This window comes from Scardinius erythrophthalmus, assembly GCF_964197995.2.
Source record: "Scardinius erythrophthalmus genome assembly, chromosome: 25".
In the NCBI taxonomy this organism is placed as follows: domain Eukaryota; kingdom Metazoa; phylum Chordata; class Actinopteri; order Cypriniformes; family Leuciscidae; genus Scardinius; species Scardinius erythrophthalmus.
The window spans coordinates 26,070,844-26,097,495 of record NC_138245.1 but is presented as its reverse complement, the minus strand read 5'-3'; the positions used below and the strand labels follow the sequence as shown (position 1 = coordinate 26,097,495).

The 26,652-nt window shown below is 36.6% G+C and overlaps 1 protein-coding gene across 4 annotated transcripts in view; it reads left to right on the top strand.

The window, feature by feature from the left end:
• The first annotated feature begins 5,087 nt into the window (after nucleotides 1-5,087).
• Nucleotides 5,088-26,652, top strand: part of atp13a3 (ATPase 13A3) — a 52,098-nt gene continuing 30,533 nt past the window's right edge. For 2 of the 4 annotated variants that reach the window (XM_081357834.1, XM_081357831.1), the window contains exons 1-2: nucleotides 5,088-5,245; nucleotides 16,508-16,593. The gene's annotated coding sequence lies outside the window, so the exon portion shown is untranslated. Of the gene's footprint in view, nucleotides 5,246-5,466; nucleotides 5,499-16,507; nucleotides 16,594-17,321; nucleotides 17,369-26,652 lie in introns of those variants that run through there. The other 2 variants (XM_081357832.1, XM_081357833.1) reach the window with 2 other exon arrangements.

Genomic DNA, 26,652 nt, shown 5'->3' with positions numbered 1-26,652 from the left:
AAAACCTTATCGGACCTGTCGTTTGCATAGACGATATAGAACACTGACAAATGAAGGGAGGTGTCACATTGACTGCCCTAATAAAACAATATCACCGTTTTGCAGGCTCGCCAGGTCGAGAGGTCACTTCCTTTATTTTGATAGTTTCTGTCGGTTTATTTGAGCTGGACTGGACATGACCCAACAGCACGAGATAAGGCGTAGACGAGACCGTGAGTGTATTCAGCGTCCCCGCTGGTACCAGACTCGGCCTGCCTTGGCTTGCGTCTTTGCCTCCCATGCTCTTTGTATCTCAGTCAGTCGGGTTTAACAGATTGGCATTCAGGAGACTTCCTCAAAGCATGATAGCAAGACAATGTGTTGATTAGAGTATGTCAAGCTCATGAGGACGTTTCTTGTCCTGGTGGCTTTGCGTTGGGGATGTGAATAATGCGTAGGCTCACACAGAATCTGTGGAACTCAGCAGAAATTTCCAACAAACTGAAATGCCTGTCATTCACTAAGTTCAATTAATTCTGTGTCTTTTGCATATTTGTTCGCTAAATAACTTCTTGTTGTTCACTGAATAAAAATAGGGGTCCAATGTTATTATACAGTGGGGCTGCAGTTTTCTAGCATAGTTTTATTCAGATTTTGTTCAATATATAGTAATTTTTTATGTTTATTTTGTCTATTTTAATATTCCTATTTAGGTTTTATTTATTTTTAGTTTAGTTATAGTTTTTATTTATTTCCAATTTATTAAACTTTATTAAACTTCAGTTATTTTTGAAGGTAACATTTCCAATTTGAATTGAAGTTTTTCACATATATTTTATGTTATTTCAGCTTTAGAATTAACATATACACGGTTCTGTGCATGCCAATCCTCAGACTGGTTGCAATGTGCTCTTTGACACAGATGTTGACATTGCTGAGCCATCATTTCACAGAGCGTCTGACGCAACATGCCGTGGATGATGCGCCTCTGATGTCACTGAGCTCTGGCTGGGCGTCCGCGAGCGGCCTGCCTGAGGGGCTTGAGTTTGTACTTAATCCTCTACCCCCCTTGAACTTGGAGAAATAAAAGCAAACTGGCCGCTTTGTTTAAATAGGTGGAATTCTGTTTGCACATCTGACTCAAAGCACGGATTAGAACATCTGAAGCTGCAGGATTGACATGTACGTCATCTTGAACTCAGTACACTCTTAAAAATAAAGGTTACGAAAGGGTTAGAAGAACCATTTTTGCATCCCTTAAGAACATTAACGATAAATATATAGTTTTGTTCTAAGAATAGCAGTCCACACCACATAGCGATAATGGCACAGAAAACTATATCATTGGAATCAATTATTTTTTTCCAGCTGATGAATGATTAAAAACATTGCCAGCCAATCAGAATCCATCCTGCTTTAAGAGCTCAAAACTGCTGCATTGCGTGCTTACAATAAACAGAACTAGCCTATATTGTCCGCTGGTGTGGGCGCTAATATAGCCGACGTTCTTGGTGTGAATGACGATGGTCTCAAGAGGGCAGATTGTGGTGACGAGTCTATTTTAAAGGGGTGGTATAATGCCCTTTTCACAAGATGTAAAATAAGTCTTTGATGTCCTCAGACTATGTATGTGAAGTTTTAGCTCAAAATACCCTACAGATATTTTTATATAGCATGTTAAAATTGTCACTTTTTGAGGGTAAGCAAAAACGCACCATTTTTGTGTCTGTTCCTTTAAATGCAAATGAGCAGCTTCTCCCGGCACAGAGGGCGGAGCTTCAACAGCTTGTGTCCTTTTACCTCACACAGACATGCACTGAAAAACGTTTAGCCTTTTATGTTCAAACTGGAGTCAGACAATGATGGAGAGACTCAAGAAGAAGTGACAACATGAAGCAACAGCACATTTCTGAATGGTTAGTTGATGAATTAATATAGATTATGTGTAGTTATACCATGGTCTCGGTGAATACTCGATTCTGATTGGCTGCAGGGTGTCCATTAAAAAGTGATAGAGGACACCTAGTAAAGGAGTTCTGGTGAAACTGACTGTTTACCGTTCGAAATTAATAAATAAATGCGCTGGCTACATCAGCTGTGAGTAACCATAGCAACAGGCAGTTAAAGTATCTACAGTGCTATGCATAAGTTTAGGCACCCATGCTAAAGTTGACTAAAAAGAGGAATAAAAAATCATCTTTTGGAAATTGAACTTAATGCCTTAATTTAAAAAATTAGGAAAAATCCAACCTTTAAGGACACCAATTTTCTTTGTGAATGAATAATGTATCGTAAATAAATAAATGTTCTTCCTTAAAATACAGGGTGCATAAGTTTGGACACCCCTATGTTAAATTCCCATAGAGGCAGGCAGATTTTTATTTTTAAGTATTTTTTTTTATTTATTTTTTTTAGGATACTATGCATCCTGATAAAGTTCCCTTGGCCTTTGCTAGTTTAGCAAATAGCTAGTTTGATTTGCATTGCTCTCAATGCAAATCAAACTAGCTATTAGGCTAACTGAAATAAAAACCATGCCAATCTCAAGGTATGGTGAAGGCTATGTGATGATGTGGGGCTATTTTAATTCCAAAGGCCAAGGGAACTTTATCAGGATGCATAGTATCCTAAATTTTTTTTTTAAAAATAAAAATCTGCCTGCCTCTATGGGAATTTAACATAGGGGTGTCCAAACTTATGCACCCTGTATTTTAAGGAAGAACATTTATTTATTTACGATACATTATTCATTCACAAAGAAAATTGGTGTCCTTAAAGGTTGGATTTTTCCTAATTTTTTAAATTAAGGCATTAAGTTCAATTTCCAAAAGATGATTTTTTATTCCTCTTTTTAGTCAACTTTAGCATGGGTGCCTAAACTTATGCATAGCACTGTATACGGACTATAAATCGAGCGGACTATAAATATCTCCGGTTGCTAAATAAACCGTCAGGCGTAACCAGGGAAACCAAGTTATTGTTTGTAAAAACTTTAGATTTCGATTGTAAAACTAATTAAAATATAAACTTATGTTTTAAAAATGTGTTATTTGGCAAGTGACCATGGTATAAGCGGGTTAAAGCCCTTCGAGGTGTCCATTGTCAGGTATTAATGGACTCCGCTGCGTCGGACGGTTCACGCCTCGCCGTTGTCCATTAATACCTGACAATGGGCACCTCGAAGGGCATTAACCCTTACTTATCTTCTAGTCATTGATTAGCATGTTCTGTCATGATAATCTATAAATCGTGTTCAGGGGGCGGGGTTTATGTAAATTCTAGGGTTTGTGATGTCACTAACCCGGGAGGACGCTTGTGTAGTCCCTACCAGCCGTTTGTTGTAGTCCTTAAAAAGCAATTTCTTTAAAAGCAAATATCTCCCTTTGCTCTGAACTTTGAGCGTTGTAACTGCAGATGTTGTTTATACTCAAACAGCAACATTACACACTAACTAAAGTTAGAAAAGTGAAATCATAATCAACCACACCTTTAATTCAGGCATCTCTGATACTTTTTACTTGAGAAGACAATCTGAATGTGTTATTAGGCCTATGCTGTAGGCTATGTTCATCCGTTTTTCCTGAGTGCTTTTGAATGGATAGTGTCTTTTTTTAAGGCTTGTGGTTTTAACACAACCCACAAACCCCCAAGATCTCCAACAACATCATGTCAGAAACATATTGAACATGGGGCTATATCAGATGCTTGGTGTGCTTCATTTATTCAGTCACTTATAACAAGTGGCTGTCACATAACTTCCTCTTAATGTAATTCATTAAAGAGCAGATAGTGGTTAGAGATTTCGACTTTTAAAACAGCAGATCTGAAAGGTTAGTGACCTTTGAACGGATAGCAACTCATTGTGTTATGTAATACAACCCCTCAGTAAAACAATACAGCATCTTATATCATTACATGATTTCAGTTTTTCTCTGCTCACCACTTGCACTTATCACATATTACACATTATATTGATTTTAAAGCAGATAATGTAACTATTGTGGATGATCATGCTAGGGAGTACAAGAGGAAAGGCCATCCATCTAATGTTGCTATCTGAAAATAATAAAGATCTCACTGTTTATCAGTATGTATGGGGTGTTAATGCAGTATAGCATGTATGATAAGATAAATAAATCTCCCTCTCTCACTCTCTCTCTCTCCCAGCACCAATAAGGACAGGTTCAGGGCAGTCACATAGCTCTGTGGTGATGTCATATCCTGAATGTCACCGCGAACCCACTAGAGATTCTTGAAACATTCGCTTTGCTTTCAAATCAACTCTCAAATGAACAGTTCATTATATTGAGAAAGAAAAAAAATCACAATGCATCTCCTTCTCTCACATCATCCCACAACATTCTGAAGCTAATCTTTATAATCATAATATAATAGAAGAGACTGGGGCAAGTTGTCACATGATTCATATTTTAACAGTAAACTTATTTTTGAAATGAAATTTCTGCATAGTGAAATACCTTTAAGTATTAAAACATTAAAGTATATGTACCCCAAATACACCTAAATTTAAAACAATTATAATTTTTTTTTTGTAAAAGATAACGTAAAACCATTGTTTAGTCCAATAATATTGTGATTAATACATTGTATGAATTTATAACATTTAAAAAGTGTAATTTATTTAACAACATAATAGAGACTTTTTAGTAACTTGTCTGTGAATTTGTGATTTTACTAAAATAATTATATGTATCAATATTAAAATACTTTTACTGTTGTGTTTGAATAAGATATGAATTATTTCCTACAATTATAATTACATATTAATAATGTTTTTCTCAATATTTTTAGGATAATTCAGCTGCAGCAAACCAAGTGGCACGTTCACAAAGCAAAATCCCCTATATATAATCTTCCATCTAATAAAAGTCTCACTACAGCATCTCAGTGCATACTATTTAGTGCATACCAAGGCATTTTTTATTAATATATGCTTATACTAAATGAAATGTTCCTTCATACACATATAAGCCACTTCACCTATTAACATGTTGAATAATATAACATTCTTTACCATTTCATGGGGTCTCTGGCCCACCTGACGCAGTTCCACACGGTGACCTCATATCCTCCACATCACTTCCTGTACATGCTGAGAGGCTGATCTGTGGATTCTGGCACATTTACACACACTCATCTGCTCTGCTGACAGTAGTACATTCGAGCCGAGCCCCGCGTCTCTTTGTCCGCGATCATAGCGCTCTCATCATGACCCAAAGGTGATCCTCAGTCCCGGTGGTTCTGGGTGAGTGCGATTTAAAACACACACTCATACATACGACCGCGCGCGCGCGCTCGCTCGCACACAAACACATGCACCGTTCTCTCTTCATTGATGTGTCAGTATGAAGTCATGGCTGCCTGTATTCTTTCTTCCTCGTGTTACTTCGATCACTTTATGGGTTATATTTTATTATTAAATGATTGGAAATCAACTAGGTCGTGTTTCACAACGATACAGTAATGAATATACTGTTTTATATGGATCCGATTAGTCCGTAAGTAACACTGTTGTGATCTGTAGTAACGTTATATGTGTGCTTTGAATTTGACTACGTTTCAGAGGATTCATCTAGCGGCGTGATTTAAAGGGATAGTTCACCGAAAAATGAATCACCAATTATTTACTCAGCCACGTTCTACTAAAACTGTATGCCATTGTTTCTTTAAATGATAAACTAAGATGTTAGGCAGAATGTGAGGAACTGGCAGCCTCAGTCACCATTCACTTTAATTACATCGTTTTGCCGAACAGTAACGTACAATGAAAGTGAATGGGGACTAAAATGGCATTCTGACATCCTCTTTTGTAAGTTATAAATGTCATATAAATTATAGAATTTTCTTCTGTTTTTCTTTATTTTTTTATTTTTTGGTGTAAATTATTTAAGTAATACAATTCCTGATCCATTTGAGGTTCATGAAACCGAGCAGTAGAAATCTTGTGCTGCTAAGCTGTGCATCGGTTGGTTTGTCACTTTCTTATGGTGAGATATTTGAAAATATGTCTTGAGCACCAAATCAGCTTGTTTTCTGAAGGATCATGTGACATTGAAGACTGGAGTAATGACTGGTGAAAATTAAGCATTGACATCACGTTTAAACGTCATTTAAAAATATAATATTTAACAATTACTGTTTTTACTCTATTTTATTATTGAAATAGCCTAAATGCTGCATTGGTGAGTATAAGAGACAAAACATAAAGTCATATCGACCCCAAACCTTTGAACGGTAGTGTTTGTATATAATTTAACTTAAGCTAATGTTCAGGCCCTTTGTTTTCTTGAGCTGCGCTGTTGATGTTTCTGCCTAGTTGATGTTTGGCATCTTCATTTTAATCATTGTAAGTTTTAACTTTGGGATTTGTAGGTTTTGTACGTTGACTCAAAGGGCAGTTGTCATCACTTCCCTTGTTTTACGTCATTTTCCAAAGGCTTCTTAGGATTTCTTGATTGGCTAACTTCATTTTTGGCCCTCTCTGTATCTTCAGCTATTAAGTTTAGGGTGATCTGATCACAAGTGTTCATTGCAATGTACACTAACATACTTTTCAACACAAAGGTTTTTCCTGCATTGAAAATATTTTAGCGGTCACCAAAAAAGAATCTTTGTCCCAAGATTTATTTGATAATTTAATATGACGATACGTTCTGTTCTGCAGTACCGGTACCTGCTGATAGTTGGCTGCTTTAAAACGCTCCATGTTTTCAATGGCATCCACTGTAAAAAGCTGCATAAATCTCCTAGATCTCTTATAGTTTTCCACAGCTCATGTTTTCTGGTGTTTTGTCCACTGACATTTTCTTAGAAAGATGCTTTTGCAGTGTTTTGTCAGCAGAACAACCCAAAAGCACATTGGATAACAGTGCAACCCACTGAAGAGATGCATGTCTATTCCTCACAACCTCAGTTTCATTCCCGTTTAAAATCAAACACGACACTACTTTATGGCAAATTATCTGTGCATCAAGATAATGATTGTAAATGCAAAATAAGAGACCTGCCACTTTTTCTATTTAATGAGTAAAGTAACCATGTTGTTCACTTTTCAAATCAGTCTCTCAGTGACTTTTACATTTAAATTGACCGATTTTTTAAAATATAAAATAGTTCTAAGCAAGTTGTTTTGTGATCTGTCCTCCTGACAGTGGTTGTTTTTTATTTCACAAATAAATAGGATGTGATTAGTTTATATTACAGACTTTTTCTTTGCATTCTTTATTATGTGTGAATGACCGTTTTTTTTCTTCCGCCATCACCGAAGACCATTTTTGACCCAGGAAAAACCGTGTATACATCTCACTATGTCAGTCATTTTCTGTGTTGATCTAAGCATGAACATGTTTCAAGCTAAATTCAAGCTAAAAGTTGTTGTAGTTGAGTTGCTGTATTAGTTGAACTTTGGATTTGCTTCAAATAACCAGTCTCTGCATGTTGTTATCATACTGAAGAAGTTCTGTTAAGTCTTGTTCATGTGCTTGCAATGGCATTTCCCAATTTTTATGATCAGATAATGCAGTTCTTAACCCTTGTTTAAGCACGGTGGAGGACTGACAGGTCAGAAGGCGAATCTCAAAATGTTTGCTTAGTGCTTAGTCTGGTGGATTGAAGGTATCAGTGTTTTGGGTACAAAACGAGTCTGTTCTGTTTAAAGTTTTTTTTTTTTTTATGATATTAATACTTGTATTCAGCAAGTGTGCATTAAATTAATCAAATGTAAAAGTAAAGATATTGTCACAAAATATTAGCCTGGGAAAACCCAGACAACTTCCGGCAAATTTAGATTTGCTCTGCAAGTAGTCTGGCAAAGAGCTCATTCAATCCCATTTCTAATCCGTCGAAATCGTGGCACCAATCAGAAACTTTGGGGCGGGCTTTACACAATGACGATCGCTCTGATTGGTTTTAGGTCTTTCCAATTGCGCCCAGAGGCATTTGAGCGACGTCCGTTGGTGACGCCCCTTTGGAAATGAGTTATTAATGAAGCTTTGCCAGACCATAACTCAGTTACTACTGAGAATGGTCTGGTTTTAACCAGGCTAACAAAATATTTCTATTTCAAGTAAATGCTGTTATTTTGAACTTTCTATTCATCAAAGAATCCTGGAAAAAAAATCACTGTTTCCACAAAAATATTAAGCAGCACGAACTGTTTTCAACATTGATGATAATAATAGGAAATGTTTCTTGAGCAGCAAATCAGCATATTAGATTGATAATGTCTTTTATAAGGTCCCATTAGTTAGTTAACATTAGTTAATGTGTTAACTAACAATGAACAATACATTTGTTACTGTACACTGCAAAAAAACAAACAAAAAAACAATAAGTTATGACACCATTTGTTTTTACATTGCTTTAACTCATCAAAAGTAATTAAGCATTTTTCAACTTTTTTTTTAAGTTGTTCAAGATTCAACTGATTTTTAAGTCAGTTTAATGTAATTTAAGTTGGAATGACTTAAACATCCAAGTTGATTGTACTTAAATTGACGTCAGCAACTTTTTTACAGCATATTAATTAATCCTTGTTAATGTTAGTTAATTAAAATACAACTCTTTGTCAGTTCATGTTAGCTCAGGTCCATTAAATTAACAGGTACAACTTCTTATATTAATAATATATTAGTACAGTAACTTAACTTTGACTAGGATTAAGTGCTTTAGAAGTAGTGCTGATTATTAGTTTGTCAACTAATGCTGTTAACAAATGAAACCTTATCGTAAAGCGTTACCAAAAATTCTTACTGACCATAAACTTTTGAATGGTAGTGTTGGAGATAAAAATGTGATTCAGCTGGTGTTACTTAAAATTAGTTTGATAAATATCAAAAGAGAGAAATCATCTCCATTTACTTTGCCAGAGAATTGGTCAAACAGGATAAAAAGTTGTTTTTGCAGAGGCCAAGTGTTGGGTCTCGCTGGTCAGACATTGGTGTATGTAGTTAAGGTGATGTTTATAAGAGGCAGGAGGGTTCACAACAGCTATTAAACATTGCAACACTTTTGTGGAGTGTAAATATTATGATTTTCAAGGCTCAAAAAAGCATTTTACTTTGGTGAATCTTCAGCAAAGAGATAAATTTAGCGTATGACTAAAAATGGATCACTGATATATCTTTGACCTGGACTAACTGGAATTTACAAATCTGTCTGTGCGGTTTCGCTCTCATGTACCGAAGCGCTTTGAGGTGATGCCGAGATTACTCACAGAATACTTTTAGCAGACGCGCTCTAAGACAACAGCGTATGACAGAAAGTCTGCCAGTGTTGAATCAGAGCCGACGTGTGACATATCGTGACATGGTGCAAGTCTCTTGTGCAGCTTTCCGAGTGTTTGCTTTCAGAATCCTCGACGGCAGTGGAATGGACAAGATCTTTCCAGCCGTCCGTACGCGGTTTACCTACGGCAAGTCCCAGAAAACCCACTCTGTTCATGGGAGGTGCGATAAAAGACACCGGATTAAAATAGTAACTAATGCAGAATTTGGGACCAAAGTGTGAACCAAAAACCACAGATTACACCAAAAGAGTCTTCAAGATAAACTGTAGAAGTTTTCAGCCAGTAAGCATTTTGGCTGTTTGACTACTTAAAAATGTAAATGTAAATAAATATATATATATTTAGGCTCTTGTATTCAGCAAGCGTGCACTGCATTCAATTATTCAAACGTAAAAGTAAAGACATTGTTTCCACAAAAAAATTAAGCAGCACAAACTGTTTTCAACATTGATGATAATAATAGGAAATGTTTCTTGAGCAGCAGATCAGCATATTAGATTGATAATGTCTTTATAAGGTCCCATTAGTTAGTTAACATTAGTTGTGTTAACTAACAATGAACAATACATTTGTTATTGTACACAAAAAAAAAGATCAATAAGTTATTTATTAATATTATTTTATTAGAAAAGATATTTTGAATTGTGCTAATATTTCAAATAAAATCAAATAAATGCGACTCAGATGGGTACTGTTGCTTAAGGTTTGATTTAATAATAATATTATTAATAGTTATATAGTAGTTTGATTAATACTACTACTAATAATAATTTGAATGCGATTAAAGGGAACTGGATTAAAACAGTAACTAATGTAGAATTTGGGATCAAAGTGTGAACAAAATTATTATTATTATTATTATTATTATTATTATTAATCAAACTTTTATTACATTTTTTTATATAATTTCTTTTATTTTTAAATTCATAATGAATCAATTAGCAAACACCATCGCACACCTGCAGGCGATGGGTGCGTGGGAAAAAACCCCCAAATAAGTAGGTCAAAAAATCGACAAAAAACAAGGAACTCTGGCGCACTATCAGTACTTGCAAATGAGTATCAATTTTATTAGCAAAGTTTCGGTATCACGACCTTCATCAGGCATATACAAAAAAAAATTTGATAGTCATTTGCAAGTACTGATAGTGTGTGCGGGAGTTCCTTGTTTCTTGTAAATTCATAATGAGTAAAATTTAATTCAAAGACCTAGTTTAACCTCACTATGCTTACGTATTGATAAAGGTTGTTTACCGCACCTAAAACCTGAAGGAACAAACTTTTATGAAGGGTAATTTACTCTTGGCTGCAGTACTTTGAAACTGGCAGCATTATATCATATCATAATGTAATCTCTCGACGGTCTACAGGTTTTTCTTTCCCAAGCGGCATCGACTATGGGAGTTGCTAATCCAAGACCATGTGGTCCCCTTTTCCGTTTGATCTTTTGGCTTTTATTTCTGGCCACCACCACCAATTTTTTTTTTTTTTTCTCAGACCCGCTTGTTTCTCAATTGACACCTCCTCCATACTCAGTCTCTTTTTCCCCTCCCGTCTTGCCATCATCTTCAGCTATAAGTCAACCGTAGTACGATAAAGACCGATATCTTGCATGAATGGTTCTCGGAAAGAGTTTTGATATCAAAGTTTTAATGGATTTATCAACTACAGACTCTTAACTGGATAATTGCTAGAGGAGAAGATAAGAACCTTTCTGGTAGGCTATGCTCGGGTTTATCTTGCAGTGATATTGGCTGTAAACTGTAAAAATCATAACGTGAATGAATTTAATCTGTTTTTTTTTTTTTTCTTGGTTTACACTCTTAGACACTAAAGTGTATCAAAATCAGATGCGTTTGTTGAACTGCTCATTTGCACCTTGTTAAACAGGATCACAGCAGTTGGATAACGATCTGTGAGAATTTCTCATGGGCAAGAGCTTTAAAATGTAAGGAGGTTGTCCTTTTTTTCTTTCTTTCTTTCTTTCTTTCTTTCTTTCTTTCTTTCTTTCTTTCTTTCTTTCTTTCTTTCTTTCTTTCTTTCTTTCTTTCTTTCTTTCTTTCTTTCTTTCTTTCTTTCTTTCTTTCTTTCTTTCTTTCTTTCTTTCTTTCTTTCTTTCTTTCTTTCTTTCTTTCTTTCTTTCTTTCTTTCTTTCTTTCTTTCTTTCTTTCTTTCTTTCTTTCTTTCTTTCTTTCTTTCTTTCTTTCTTTCTTTCACTACTTTGATCATACTTTCTTGACCCGAGTTATTGACCGCAATCGGATTAGAGGATTTTTCTGCGCTGTCCTTGACTACAGAAGAATCGCTTCAAAAATGCATGAGAAAAGCACACATTTGTTTTTCTCTGAATCCCGAATGATGGCAAGAAATGTGCCCATGAATTAGTGAAGCGCTCGTCCAGCTAAGAGTCAAGCAGCTTTGCCCTGTTGGTGTTTGAGATTCAAATGTTTTTAGAGTTGGCTGAGCTTTTTCAGTAAGCTTCTTAGAGGACTTTGACGCATATTTCCTATTAATTATGTTGAATATTAAAGCTAACATTTAATGTACAAGTTGAATGACAAATAAGTAAATTGAGGACCTGAAAGAAACATTTGAGGAACAAGATTATTCTGTAAAAACCAGATCCCCCTTTTCCTGTGTTTTCTGCCCAAATACCATAGTAACTACTGTTGAGTGTTTTTTGTATTTATTTTTTATACAGGTTCTGTAAATTCATAATGAGAGTGGGTTCTCCATCAAACTTTCAGAATTGTTTTTCCCAAAACATTTTATGACTTTGACATCTACTGTAATACCAAGTTACCACACTATTTTAAAAATGAGAAAGTTATTTTATTTTAAAAATTTTGGTGGAAACTTAAACCTCTCGAAAAATGTAATATGGGAAAATCAAGTTTATTGGCCTTGGTAAAATTGTGATATTCTTTTGAAGTACTTTGCAAATACCATGGAAATGACATTTTATTATGACTATTGCTGTAATCAATTATTCAGTGCCATGATACTGTATACAGGCCTATATTTAGTAGTGGTGGTGGGGGGGTCGATTCTGTACAGTATCGCAATATTTTGTGCACGCAATTATATCGATACAGTAGCGCAAAGTATTGCAATATTTAATTAAAAAATGATCTGTTTTACTTTCGGGTTTTCTCCATTGGTTTTCTCGGAGTTTACTCTGATCATTTACATTTGCGTATTACATCCACAAGGTGGCACTTGTTGCGATGCTTTGTCGTTGTGCATTCAACAGATTCAATTCAAATGAATAAATTCAAATGAAAATGGCTTCACCATCACAACCGGTTACACGACGCTCCGTCTTCTTTCAAATCGAAAGTGTGGGCATGTTGACAACTCCTTTTTCTAAACAAAAATGTCAATATTCCCAAATGAATTTTGGTCGATGACTTTGCAGCCAACAGGACTACACATTTTTGTTCATTTTTCTCAATTTGATTGAAGCTCTAAGTTACTCATATTTGTTATTATTCTCAGGTTTAATTGAAAATACTGGGGTAAGCTAAGTGCTTTCAAAGTGTCACTGCGCGCTAGAGCGATTAAGTGCACGCACTGAGATGAGAGAGGTATGTATCAACTCGTCTTAGTTAAGGGAATAACATAGTTTAATATGAAAAAACGGTAGAGTATCCCTTTAACATCCTTGATGCGTCATTACAAGTGCCCAGCCATGTTGAGTGATTCCTTCAGAGTGAACACGGGTGAATCTGACTGCAGTCGATGTGAAAGATATGAATAAAAATTAATTCAGCCAGCGCACATACCTGTATTTTCTTCCTGTTTTCGGTCGAAGTCCACAGTAGTCGATTGTCGAGTTCACGCGCATAGGTTTAGTTACCCATGATCACGCGCGTGAACTCGACAATCAACTACTGTGGACTTCGACCGAAAACAGGATGTAAATACAGGTATGAGCGCTGGCTGAATTAACATAATTTTTATTCATATCTTTCACATCTACTGCAGTCAGATTCACCTGTGTTCACTCTGAAGGAATCACTCACATTAGCTGGGCACTTGTAATGACACATCAAGGATTTTAAGAGGCTAAAAGCAGGTTTAGTACTTGCCCCATTGAAGTCAACAGGGTGCAAATTTTAAAAAGAGGATAACACGGTGTAGGCAACACCGATTTTTGTTGTTGTTCTCTGTACTGACAGTACTCCAAATTTACAAAAAAATGAGCTCAATGTTAAAATTGACCAGAGTTCTCCTTAAAGTTATGTGCTGGGAGCTCACCATTCATGTGAGAGGTCTCCTATTCAGAGAATAATACGTCCTGTCCTGTAATAAGGTCCTGTGTGTCCTGAATGTCCAAGGACAAAGTTTTTGCACTTCAGTTAATGTGTAGAAGATAATGTTCACAGAATTAAATGTGACATTTGAAGTGACTTATTTTCCTCAATTTTTGTAATGCCTTTGAATAATACGGGGGACATGAATCGCAATATATCGCAGAATCGAATCACAATACTTGCTGTATCGCAATATGTTAAGAATCGCTGTAATATTGAATCGTGGCCCAAATATCGCAATACTATCGAATCGTCACATTTTCGCCAATTCCCACCCGTAATATTTAGTGTCATCGCTTTACTATGGTACGTCCACAGTATCTCAGGGTTTTTAAATGACATTTTTAAGGGTTTTACTGGTTGTTTTGGTTCAAAGTCCATCCACAAAACAATCTCAATCTTACATTTAAAATTATGTCCGTTATTGACCTTGGTTAAATTGTTATATTCATTATATATTCTGTTATTTGAAATACTTTGGAGTACTAGATGATATTTTTATATGAATATTGTGGTAATCATTCAGTACCACAATATATATTTAGTGCCATCGCTTTACTATGGTACTGCCACAGTATCTGTGGGTTTTTAAATCATATTTTTAAGGGTTTTATAGGTTGTTTTGGATCAAGGTCCAAAATTGACATCTGTCATCCACAAAGCTCAATCTCAATAATCTTATTATAAAATGTCCATAATGGTGTGGTTTTATATATGATGTTGAAGACAGGCTGATGAGAAAAGTGAGGGATTATGATTGTTTTCTACAGAAAATAGGATTTTTACATTTCTTTTTTTATTCAGCTTGTGTGTTTTGTTGGACTTTGTGAGAAACTTGTGAAATCAATACTGTCCTCGTCGATCAAATCAACTTACCAGCTCGTTTAATAAAGTCTGATTTGAATTTGTGTTTGTCTGTAAGCTTAATGTTGTGTTCATGTAGCTTTTATTTTTTTCCTCACCATTATCTAATTTTCTCCTGCTCTTTTATCTTTATGACTTTAGAATAAATCACGCAACAAAACACGCCTTTATTGTGACACATTAACCCAATGGTTAACTCCATTGTTGAAGGCCATCTAATTATTAAACCCTTACTGTCTATCTTACTACTTATCAGCGAATATGCCATGAGACTTTTCATTCATTGTTCGAAAGGATTTTCCTCCTCAACTTTTGAACACTGATACCGGAGTCATGCTGTCCTAAAGAGAAGGTCAAAGCGATGGTGACCCAATGCAGCGGGAAACAAAACAGGCTGTGATTAAGAAAGAATGAAGAAAGCGCATTAAACCCAAAACTTGACAGCAACTCAATACTTTGTCCTCCGAAGGCTTCCATGAATTATCGTGAGGGCCGTCAGTAGGTCATTGCATATTGTTAGCTGTTGTCTTCGACTGGGATTTCACTTCTGGAAAGCGTTTGACTGCTGAAACGACTTGTTTTGATGTACGCCCCAGAGAGCGTTCTTGTGAAACTGGATGTAAATGGAGCTACCTGCACAATACTGACTCAGCGGATGCAGCTTTCTCCGAAAACTTTGAAAATCAATCAGTAAGGATATCAGACAGCTGAAGAAATCCATGCATGCAAGATGAGCTTGTCAGACAGGCTTTGTGAAATCTAGCTGTCAGACTTTCTTAACTGAGCCATTCTGTATGATTTGCTGTTTGGTTTCCAATCACTTTCACTGTTGAGGCAAAGACGACAATGTTTTTTTTGGTAACGCATTGAGGGATTTATTCGGTAAATGTGTTTCCATTGTAGTTTGTGCATGTCTTCTTATTGGATAAAAAATGTATCCCTCTCAATTGAGTTGAATTATGCGCATCTTGGGATTTCCATCCATTTTTAGCGCAATTTTCCACCGGACAAAATTGCGATTGTTAACTCATGATTTCTGTTCTGTCTGTGCGCACCAATCTTGCACTTCTATCTACTCCTCAAACAGACCACCTAGAGACTTCGGGTTTTCGGCATTATGTTAAGGAAGGTCTAATCTCGGAAACGCACAAAAAAAATCCAGGAAAAGATTTACTATCTCTTAGTGTTGTGATCCCATGACGTGAGAAAATTGCGCTAAAACACTCACTGAGTTTTTATTCCTTGTTTTTTAATGCAATATCCCAAAATGCACATAAAAATAGGTGGATGGAAACATAGCTATTGACTCAATTTTGATTTAATTGAGTAATTTCCCCCTCCTTAATTTGTGTCCAGACTAAATAAATGAATAAATATATATAATAACATTTGTGCTCAGAATCAATAAATGACTAAATATTTATTTATTTGCATCTAAAATAATTTTTTTTTTTACACTTTATTAATAATAAGTGTACTGTAAGTCACTTTGCATAAAAGCATCAGCTAAATGATAAATTAGTAAGTTATGCAAAAGGCTATCCGACCAATCAGGTGAAGTGTAGCAGTGGAGCTCCACCTCCCTCAGCACAGGATGGCATGGTAACCTCTCTGAGCTTTATTTTATTCGGTCTTTGTGCAAATATAGATTCAGATGTTTTGAATAACGCACTCATGATATAAATTTCCAATGGGCTTTATGCTGCGCTGTTGGCTGTGTGTTGTGAGTTGTGGCTTATTTATATTTAAGTTCGCAGTTTACCAGCCAGACACTGTTTGTTTTATTAATGTACAGAGCTCTTTTTTTTATGTCATTTCTTCAGTGTCTGTGTTTCCACGTTTAAATCCAAGAAACCGCTTTGAAACGCTGTTCACTTTAATGTTTTCTCTCACTGCGAGCTGCTTATAAAGACTCTGTAAATCTTTGAAAATGTTCTTCACATGTCTGATTTGAGAGAGCTGCAGAACGCTTTCATTAAAAGACTGAAGGCTGTGTGATTCATGGACTTTAATTAAGATTTCCTCTTTTGTTTCCTCTCAGGAGTCCACGTCTGCGAGAGCGTACAAAAGAGAGGCCTCTTTATAGGTGAAAGGATTGCCCAGGGCCACAGCGCTCAGAATCTGAAGGTAAGGGAATGTAGATGTGCACAAAATCATTTAGCTTTATTCCTGCAGTTCCCTTACACCTTGTCCTAATCAGATGCGATAAGATTCCTGCGATAAGCAAGGAACAAGCAATTTGCGACTACAAGACATGATACAATCAATCAAAAATCACAGCCAATCAGAAGAGTGTGTGGGCGGAGCCTCTCTGCAAGCGCACTGCACTCGTAACGAAATGGATTAGTACATATTCAAAATCATAAATATTACACAATTTTAATATTATTAAAACTACATACTGAGTGACTGAAACAATCTTTGTTTCTTTCCTAATTTATTTTCATGATCTGAGGTGAGTTATTCATTTTCGCTTTCAGTATGGCCACACAAACTCACATTAGATGCTTTTAACATTAAATAAAGCACATAAATAGTACCTGAGGTTATTATTGTCATATGTTGTTGTTCCAACCATGACGTTGCAGAAATGGAAACCATTTCTAAAATAGAATCGTTGGATATCGCCAGCGCAGCTGGTTAGGACAAAAACTCTGATTATCATTGGAAAGAGGTATTTTATTGTGTGTCGCAATGTCATGTTGCGTCTGGTTAGGACATGGTGTTAGAAAGAATTCACCTTCCTTTGATTACTTTTCTGCTACTCTTTTCTTTTCCTATAGGCTACAACAGGGATGGGCAACTTCGGTCCTGGAGGGCCACTGTCCTACAGAGTTTAGCCCTAATCAAACACACCTGAACAAGCTAATCAAGGTCCTTCAGGATTACTAGAAAATTATAGGTAGGCGATTTTTTCCAGGGTTGGAGCTAAACTCTGTAGGACAGTGGCCCTCCAGGACCGAAGTTGCCCATCCCTGGGCTACAACAAAAGCATATGATAGTAACCAGGAGCTTTCATGGTCCAAAAAAGACAAAAGCGGCCCTTAGAAGTATTCAGAATGACTAGTGTATTATATTTTAGTCTTCTGAAGCCTAACTTCACTATTCACAGGAATAGTTTACTTCAAAATGAAAATTCTGTCATTAACTCACCGTCAAGTTGTTCCTAACCTGTATTAATTTCTTACTTCTGAGATATTTTGAAGAATGTCGGTAACCAGACAGTTGATGAACCCCATTTATGACATTGAAGTGAACTATTTCTGCACTGAGTTGTAGAACTGTTTGACTTAAATTGGAGTAAACCTAGAAATGGGAGTTCACACCAGGTAACTTTAATGATAGCTAAATTATTGTCCACACCAGCGCACAATAACAATCTGTTTATTGTAAGCACGCGCTGCACATTTATGTCTGCCACTTTAACTGCTCAAGGTCTTTAAAGCAGGATGGATTATGTGTTTATTGTTCATCAGCTTGAAAAAAAGTGTTTTCAATGATATCGTTCATCTGAGCTGTTGTGGTTTTGACTATGTGGTGTGCTATTGGTTTTGATTTATACAGTGGTGGACAGTAACGAAGTAAATGTAATTCGTTACTGTACTTAAGTAGTTTTTTTGTGTATCTGTACTTTACTTAAGTATTTAAATTTTGGAAGACTTTTACTTTAACTCCACTACATTTCGAAGTCAAATATCTTACTTTTTACTCTACTACATTTTCAAAATCAGTCGTTCCTTTTTATTTATGAGTGGATAAAAACTTAACTGGTCAAACGAGCCACCAATCACTAGCCTACAACGTGCGTGCTTTGTTTTGAACTTGCCTTGGCGCTTTCTGCGTGAACCAGAGCTGTTAAATATGAGAGTTGCGACCATAGACAGTATAAGGTTGCGACACACTAGGCTTGTTCGACTTGAACCGGAGCTGCACAGACCGATCAGTTTATGACATCGCGAGAGTGATTGAAAAGCATACAGAGCCGTCTACTACACTAGTACACTCTAATCGATCTCGCAGTATTTTAATATCATTCGAATGGTCTGTGCAGTGTGCAGCCGCTGTGATCTCGCCGCCGCGCGGTCACGTGATTCGTGTAGCTCTCAATAGTTCCAAACAAATCGCGTTGCCAATGATTTTAAGCGGGGCAGAGCAATTATTTTAATTATTTTATTATAATTACTATTATTGCAGCAATTATCGGTAAATATTGACGCATAATGAGCATTGCTTATTACGTTGACACTAAAATTACTTGCATATAATAGCATTTTTTTTTCTGGGGAGTAGCAGAAACACTGCATTAATACGTTTTGGTGTTTTGGAAGGAAATAGGCTGCTCCCATAACGTAGAAAAAAAAAAAAAAAAAAAAATATATATATATATATATATATATATATATATGTATGTGTATAAATGTGTGTGTGTGTGTGTGTGTGTGTGTGTGTGTATTTAATGGTATTGTGCAGGTTTATGTGAATGTATCATAACATTAGGATGTTTATAATAGGCCTATTATAACCATAGATGCTCGTGAAAATATATATACAGTAATACTGTAAATGTATTATACCTTATGGGAACAGTCCCCTTCCGTCCAAAATTAAACACACAAAAAATGTATTCAATTCAAAAATATATATAATATAAATATATATAGAGACTAATTAATGTCATTTTATTAATAGATTGATGTGCCAAGAGTGACATTGGAGTCTTCACGTAGACTGAGTTAAGCAAGAGTCTTGTGACAAAAATTATAATAGGACATTATAGCCATAAAAAAATCATAGTACTTGGATACTTAAGTACATTTGAAGGCAAATACTTTTGTACTTTTACTCAAGTGAATGTTTAAAGGCAGCACTTCTACTTTTACTTGAGTAATATTTTACCTTGAGTATCTTTACTTTTACTCAAGTACATGGTATGTGTACTTCGTCCACCACTGGATTTATAATAATTTCTAAGACTCTTTGTCTTTATCATCCTTGGTGTGATCGGACCTAAATGTTCAGTGAGTGACAATGTAATGGAAACAAAATGACACAATTCAGTTCAGTTGGATAATGTCTGAAGACTAAGTCTTTATCAAAGCTACTGAAAGGTACATTGTGTTTTGACCAACAAGTTGCTTCATACTGTTGCATGGTGAGGCTTGTGTGGTTATGAAATCGTTACTGATTTATATACATTGTGAAAAAATTGTTCCTTCATTTTGTCAAGCAAACTCAATTTTAAAAGTTGATTTGAACTATTGAAAGTAGACAACTTGACGTTGCATAAATTAGTTATTTTTAGGCAATTTATTATGAGCAACTTAAATTGTTGAACCACAAGAACTTACAATGCCAAGTTTGGTGATGAGGATCCAACTAACAGGCTGTAGTAAACCATTTCACTTAGACAAAAACTAAGAAAGTACTACATTACTATTTTTTTTTTTTTATGCTCAACATAGCTTAAAAACAAGATCACTGAACTTGGACCCACAGGTTAAAACATTATTTTTGAGTTTGTTGAACTTATTATATTATGTTTGATAAAAGCACAGGCTAATTTTAATTGATGTTTCAACCATTTTTTGATAAGTTGAGTTTACTCAAAAATGTCCTGAAGCTGGTTGCCTTAAGTTTTTTGAGTTTTCTCAACCTCAGATTTTTTTATAGTGTATGTAGCGAATAGAGATGTGTTATATTGTAATCTGCTGATAGTAGAGATTTGTTTGAGTATTGCTCAATATTGAATATACAGATGTGTTCAAAAGTTTTCGGCACACTAGTATTTTCGCCCCCAAAAATAGTTTGAAGTAGTGGTGGAACGGATCACAAAATTCACGGTTCGGATAATTGATGATCACAAAATTCTCGGTTCGGATAATTGATGTTTTTGAGCCACGGATCGGCTAATTTTTCGGATCCAGCTAAAAAATAAAGAATAAATATAATATTATATATATATTTATTTTATATATATATATATATATATATATATATATATATATATATATATATATATATAATATATATTTAGTATACACATACACATACATACATACATACATACATACATACATACATATATACATATATATATATATATATATATATATATATATATATATATATATATATATATATATATATATATATATATATATATATATATATATATATATATATATATAGTACATATGAAGTTCTTTGATACTACATCAAAAACTACTAGCCTAACTGATAAAGTTCAAATGTTATTAAAAACAAGTGAACAGTCATTAATAAAATAAGAACAAATACACAAATTACAAACAGAGATGAATACTAAATAACAAAGTTACAAAGTCTAACAGTAGTAGCCTATTCAGGTACAGAAATGAATAATTAAACCTAAATGTAAAACAACACTATTTGTTCACTGTAGAAATTAAATATAGTTTCATCTTTGTTAAAGCTGTATTTTGTTGTTTTATTTGTAACATTAATGACACTGAATTTTAGGAGTGTGCTGTCACTTTAAGACAGACTGCATGGTCAAAAAAAACTGACACACATCAGGTTTCTCAACTGTTCACTTACGACATAATCGAGAGAAAACTTGCGGAGACGGGTATTTAGATATCATTCTGTTTGTGTCCGTTCAAGGGCAAGTGCATGCGAAAGAGGAATCAATTCGGTGTTTGAGCGCTGTCTGAAACGCGCCTCTCTCTCTCTCTCTCTCTCTCTCTCTCTCTCTCTCTCTCTCTCTCTCTCTCTCTCTCTCTCTCTCTCTCTCTCTCTCTCTCTCCTCTCTCTCTCTCTCTCTCTCTCTCTCTCTCTCTCTCTCTCTCTCTCTCTCTCTCTCTCTCTCTCTCTCTCTCTCTCTCTCTCTCTCTCTCTCTCTCCTCTCTCTCTCTCTCTCTCAAATTCAAATGAGCTTTATTGGCATGACTTGTACAGTATTGCCAAAGCATTGGCCATTACATAGGCAATGAACAAATAATCAATAAAATTAATCAGTAAACAAATGCATGAATACATTTATAAAAAAAAGAAAAGAAATCAGTATCAAATGTAAATTATTAAAATATCAAACAATCAAAATAATAATTATTTGAAAATTTGTACAATTATTCATCCATCTGATGTTCCACTGGTTGTCCTCATTTCATGGCATGAAGAGACATATTTTGCAGCAATTATTTCACATTTGGGCATTTCTCCCAGTACATATGGGAGTTTCTGTGTGTCTGATATGGATTTCGAATTCAATTCTCTCTCTCTCTCTCTCTCTCTCTCTCTCTCTCTCTCTCTCTCTCTCTCTCTCTCTCTCTCTCTCTCTCTCTCTCTCTCTCTCTCTCTCTCTCTCTCTCTCTCTCTCTCTCTCTCTCTCTCTCTCTCTGCGTGTGCCCCAATTTTCGCCTCTTCTTCCTCGTTTAAAATTGTTTGAATACGTAAATTGGCAAGACAAAACATGTCCAAATTATAAACTTTCACTCTATGATAGTTAAATTTTGCGTGCCGAACCGTGGGGCCAGGTCCGTACGGATCAACTGCGACCCGTTCCACCCCTAGTTTTATGCCAGTTATGTATATCTTTTGCTGTAGTGTTTCAGTTGGAAATATCAGTTTACATTTTCAGACATTCATTTTGCCATTAATTGTAATAATCCAGTGAAATTTTTGTATGCACAAGGAGTCTGACAACAGACAGTGCTCCACACAGAGATCTGATCTCACCATCATCGAGTCCATCTTTGATTACATGAAGAAACAGAAAAAACTGAGACACTAAATCCAGAAGAACTGTGGCAACGTCTCCAAGACGCCTTATTCACTTACTCCAGCTCTGGCTCTTGCTGATATTAATTGGTTTTAAGATCTGGTCTTCTCTGTCTAATTAATCTTGGGTTTGTGACTGAAAGATTGTCTGGAAAAAGTGTCTGCTAAATAACTGCTTGTGTACTTTTCATGACACATTGACGTGGGTTGATTTAAATAGGCCTGTCAGGTTTATGATTGCGGTGTTTCCTTGTATTCATCGTACAGTCTGCTCGAGAGGAAGGAAGAAAAAAAGTGCAGCATGTTGGATTCACGATCTGAGTCTAAATTGTAGCTGAGAGCAGAATGTGACCACATAGCAGCTGCTCTAGAATGGTAGGAAGGGCTCGGTCCTGAGTTGGGTTTCCCCTTTCCGTGGTGTGTTGTACGGGTGCGGGGGACTGATAAGATCAGGGAGCAGTGACACCCGTCTGTCTAACACACACTCACACACTTTCCCTGTTTTCTGCCATGCTGCCTCCCTGCTGCCCTATTGTTGAGGTGACCACACCAGCATGGCACTGGTTTCCTCCCTGGTGTCCCTTCTAAGCAGGTTTCAAAACCTAGTGAGCTGCCTTCTAAAGGCCCCCATACACTCACAGCAAAGTTTTTTTTTTCAAGATACACTAACTGACTTTTGCTCATATTTTTGCCCCAATTTGCAGCCTAGGCCCTGTTTACACCTAGCCTTGTCCCTTGTACATTTCATTTGTACAGAGAGTCTGGCCACTCTCCATTGACAATCGTTAACTTCCTTGAAGGCGGGTACTCTGTTGAAGTTTAAAACTATTGGATCTGCCATAACCAGTCGCTGACGTTTGGTCGTGACGTATGTCTACAACTAAAACTTGCGCACCTCGACGTCATCGTTCTCAGCCACTCCCTCTGTTCGATGATTGGAACGGCAAAAAATTGTCCGGAGAAAACCCAAGAATATACCACAAACCCAGACGAAGTACTGAAGGAAAATGAAAATTGAGCGAAAGTACGTAGGAGGGCGGAGCCAGGCTAGTTTACACCTGGTATTAAGATGCGTTTCGGGTTGATCGGATCACAAGTAGATGAGGGAGACATACCTGTTTACACCAGGTGTTTTAATCAGTCTCTTTTGTCCACTTTTCAACCCCTTCTCTCCTGATTTCTTTGAGGGGAGGGTCTATGGGTGGGTCTATAAAATCCAATGGACAAAATAAGATTGTGCAATTTACATATGAACCTGCTTAAAGGGATACTCCACTTTTTTTTGGAAATAGGCTCATTTTACAACTCCCCCAGAGTTAAACAGTTGAGTTTTACCGTTTTTGAATCCATTCAGCCGATCTCCGGTTCTGGCGGTACCACTTTTAGCATAGCTTAGCATACATCATTGAAGTGGACAAGACCATTAGCATTTCTCTCAAAAAAAATGACCAAAGAGTTTCGATATTTTTCCTATTTAAAACTTGACTCTTCTGAAAATAGTCCCCAGCTCGATAACTTCCAATGCTCCCTGTGCAAGCAGGTTGTCATGTTGGTTATGTTGACGGAAGGTAGCCTATTTTCAGGCGCTGCGTCATATCATCACGCCTGCTGCACCCATGGTACGGCAGTAAAGTTTCTTGATTATTACGCAGGAATAGGCCTGTCGCGATAGTCGATAAGTCGATTAATCGCACGATAAAAAAAATGAGCTCGATAATTTTTCCGGCCGCGATAATTCCATTTGCATGCTTGTTTGTTTTCCTCGTCTCTCTCTCTCTACCAAAGAGACTGGATGACCACTCTCGCTCGGTTCTTTAGCGTATAGGAGGAGTGAACCCTCTTGTTGTCAGTTGCATGGTCTTTGTGTGGGAAGGCGGCGCTTGTCAGTCACATGGTCTTTGTATGGGAAAGCGCCGGCGGCCGCGGGACTGTTTGCGGCTACTGCCGGGAGAGAGAGAAGACGCTAGTTGTGAGTTGCGACAGCGAGCCCAATCACATGAAAATGCATATCTATACCACAAATGTTATTTCTCGTGCCATTTATATGCCAAAAATAGTTTTTGCGTGCATATGATACACTCTTTATGGCGTGTAATACGCACGCACTCCTCACCCCTAATCCTAACCAAGTATTTTCAGTGCGTAGCATGCACGCAATAAAGTGCGTCTCTGTCTTCCCGACAGTACACAATCACTTGACAAAGTAACAGGAGTAACAGTGCAAAATTTGGGTGATATGGCTTGTTGAGGCTTTTTTTATTTGTTTACAAAGGTCCTAACTGTCAGTTTTGCCTGTTATGGAATGTATCACTATTTAATAATGTCTAAAGCCTAATATTTAATATTTTTTGAAGTGCAATTTTGTTTCATTTTTTTTTATTAACAGACATTTATTTTGTTAACAGACACTAAGAGTCCATTGCTTTCATTGTTTTTGGTTGTTTTGTTCATTTTTTTGGATATTTAAAATGTTTTCCGTTTTCAATGTTTAATATTCTTTAGAAATAAAAGTTTATAGATCGTTGAAAAGGTGTACCTGCATTATTATGCCATTATAATTATATTAAATGAAAATGGTCTCAGTACGACAATATTATCGTTTATCGCGATAATTTCTTGGACAATTTATCGTCCAGCAAAATTTGTTATCGTGACAGGCCTACGCAGGAATGAGAGTATAGTTCCTAGTCATATCAGCCTAGAAAATCGCAACTTTACATTTTCCGTCGGTCTTAGTGCACGATGTAACTACAGAAGAGTCAAGTTTTAAATAGGAAAAATATCGAAACTCTTTGGTCATTTTTTTGGGAGAAATGCTAATGGTCTTGTCCACTTCAATGATGTATGCTAAGCTATGCTAAAAGTGGTACCGCCAGAACCGGAGATCGGCTGAATGGATTCAAAAATGGTAAAACTCAACTTTTTAACTCTGGGGGAGTTGTAAAATGAGCCTATTTCCAAAAAAAGTGGAGTATCCCTTTAAAGACAACAGAAAAACATATGGAGAGCAGTAGCTTTCGTTTCTGCTCTGACAGCCGTAAGACCACTCCGAACGCTGTTAGCGCGTGATAGAAATCAGGAATGGTGAGAGAACATTGTGATTTTTGTCTTCAAACCAAACTTGGGTCTTCAGCCAACAAAGTTTAAATCATGTCTGGTTAGCGCGGAGAAGGTGGTCTTTTGTGGCTGTTCAAACACATTACTAAAGCAATCTGGTCAAATGCGTTGGAAGTGGTAAAAAGTGGACAAGCACAAAACGTATTAGACCCTGTTTACACCTGTACACTTGTAATCCGATTGACCAAGATCAAACCTTAATACCTGGTGTAAACAGGGCCCTAGATGAGTCAACAATAGTTGCCGATAGCGATATCGTTGTGTATGAAGCGTCGCTACTGAAACCAAAGCTGTCCTTTATCTACCAAAGTAAATTAACAGAACATGCGTACCAAATTAGCCTCAATATTTGACTCATTTGACCTCTAAATTCCATTGTAATCTGTACGTCCACACTCACTGCGTCTACCCACCCAAGGCCGCATCCAAATGCGCTTTCCGTTGTGACTCAGAGTCAGCACTTTACAACAACTACTGTGGTCATCTCCTGCATTTCCATGCTTGTTTTATCTGTCATGCGTCTTCTAGCAATGAGGTGCGTTTTTTTTCTGTGTGAGTTTGTTGTGTTCGGAACGATTTAAGCCCGGGACACACCAAGCCGACGGTCGGCCGTCGGGCAGTTTTTGTGCGTCGGCCAACTAAGTTTTCTCAGTGTGTTCCGCACAGTCGGCTGAAATTGGTCGTTGAATCGGCGTCGGGCCGTCTGTGAAAAAGAGTACTCTGATTGGCTGTTCAGCTTAGTGAACAAGTCAGTGCACAAGAATAATAGCAAAACAGCGAGCAAAGAAGTCAATACGGTACAGATAGAAGGCTATTATTTCAATTTTAGCATTGAAGAAAGAAAGTGTTTAGCAGGATTGATATTCAAAATGGTAAGCACGCACTGCTTTGTTTATGGTTTGTGTATCTGCCGCGTCGATTTCTCTTTTTGAATGATGAATATAGGTGAATATATCTTCAGAAATAGACAGTTGTCTCATTTACACGCAGGCGCAGAACGCGCATTCTAGCTGACAGTAGGCTGTAGTTCTCTCGGTGTGTTCAAGTGCAGCTTTTTTCCCCCGACGCAGGCGTCGCGAGGCGACAACACAGTCGGCTTTCATCAGCGCTAGTTCTTTGGCGTCAGTTTGGTGTGTCCCGGGCTTTAAAAGTCTTGGAGTGTATTATCCTCAGTGTATGATGCCCTGTTTTTCTTAAACCATTTTCAAAGTCATCAAGTGTATGATGCCTAGCGTTTTAAAATCTGCTCAGATTCTAGCCTTTAGGGGTAAAAAGAGCTTTGAAATACCTATATAGTATTAGCCAACATCC